Raw genomic sequence first — 1,811 nt, forward strand, 5'->3', positions numbered from 1 at the left:
ACCATTATATCTACTACTGCGGGCAGGAATCCCTCAGAAGAAATGGAGTAGCCATCATGGTCAACAAAAGAGTCCGAAAGGCAGTACTTGGATGCAATCTCAAAAATGACAGAATGATCTCTGTTCATTTCCAAGGCGAACCATTCAATATCACAGTAATCCAAGTCTATGCTCCAACCAGTAATGCTGAAGAAGCTGAAGTTGAACGGTTCTATGAAGACCTACAAGATCTTTTAGAACTAACACCCAAAAAAGATGTCCTTTTCATTATAGGGGACTAGAATGCAAAAGTAGGAAGTCAAGAAACACTTGGAGTAACAGGCAAATTTGGCCTTGGAATATGGAATGAAGCAGGGCAAAGACTAATAGAGTTTTGCCAATGCACTGGTCACCAATGCACCAAAATGCACTGGTCATAGCAAACACCCTCTTCCAACAACACAAGAGAAGACTCTATACATGGACATCACCAGATGGTCAACACCAAAATCAGATTGATTATATTCTTTGCAGTCAAGGATGGAGAAACTCTATATAGTCAGCAAAAACAAGACCAAGAGCTGACTGTGGCTCAGACCATGAACTCCTTATTGCCAAATTCAGACTTAAATTGAAGAAAGTAGGGAAAACCACTAGACCATTCAGGTATGACCTAAATCAAATCCCTTATGATTACACAGTGGGAGTGAGAAATAGATTTAAGGGCCTAGATCTGATAGATAGAGTGCCTGATTAACTATGGAATGAGGTTCGTGACATTGTACAGGAGACAGGGATCAAGACCATTCCCATAGAAAAGAAATGCAAAAAAGAAAAATGGCTGTCTGGGGAGGCCTTACAAATAGCTGTGAAAAGAAGAGAAGCGAAAAACAAAGGAGAAAAGGAAAGATATAAACATCTGAATGCAGAGTTCCAAAGAATAGCAAGAAGAGACAAGAACGCCTTCTTCAGCGATCAATGCAAAGAAACAGAGGAAAACAACGGAATGGGAAAGACTAGGGATCTCTTCAAGAAAATCAGAGATACCAAAGGAATATTTCATGCAAAGATGAGCTCGATAAAGGACAGAAATGGTATGGACCTAACAGAAGCAGAAGATATTAAGAAGAGGTGGCAAGAATACACAGAAGAACTGTACAAAAAAGATCTTCACGACCCAGATAAACATGATGGTGTGATCACTGACCTAGAGCCAGACATCCTGGAATGTGAAGTCAAGTGGGCCTTAGAAAGCATCACTACGAACAAAGCTAGTGGAGGTGATGGAATTCAAGTTGAGCTATTCCAAATCCTGAAAGATGATACTGTGAAAGTGCTGCACTCAATATGCCAGCAAATTTGGAAAACTCAGCAGTGGCCACAGGACTGGAAAAGGTCAGTTTGCATTCCAATCCCAAAGAAAGGCAATGCCAAAGAATGCTCAAACTACCGCACAATTGCACTCATCTCACACACTAGTAAAGTCATGCTTAAAATTCTCCAAGCCAGGCTTCAGCAATATGTGAACCATGAACTTCTGATGTTCAAGCTGGTTTTAGAAAAGGCAGAGGAACCAGAGATCAAATTGCCAACATCCGCTGGATCATCAAAAAAGCAAGAGAGTTCCAGAAAAACATCTATTTCTGCTTTATTGACTATGCCAAAGCCTTTGACTGTGTGGATCACAATCAACTGTGGAAAATTCTGAAAGAGATGGGAATACCAGATCACCTGATCTGCCTCTTGAGAAATTTGTATGCAGGTCAGGAAGCAACATTTAGAACTGGACATGGAACAACAGACTGGTTCCAAATAGGAAAAGGAGTACTTCA

The sequence above is a fragment of the Bison bison genome, unplaced genomic scaffold (assembly GCF_000754665.1).
Source record: "Bison bison bison isolate TAMUID 2011002044 unplaced genomic scaffold, Bison_UMD1.0 scf7180017864489, whole genome shotgun sequence".
NCBI classification, from domain to species: Eukaryota; Metazoa; Chordata; class Mammalia; order Artiodactyla; family Bovidae; genus Bison; species Bison bison.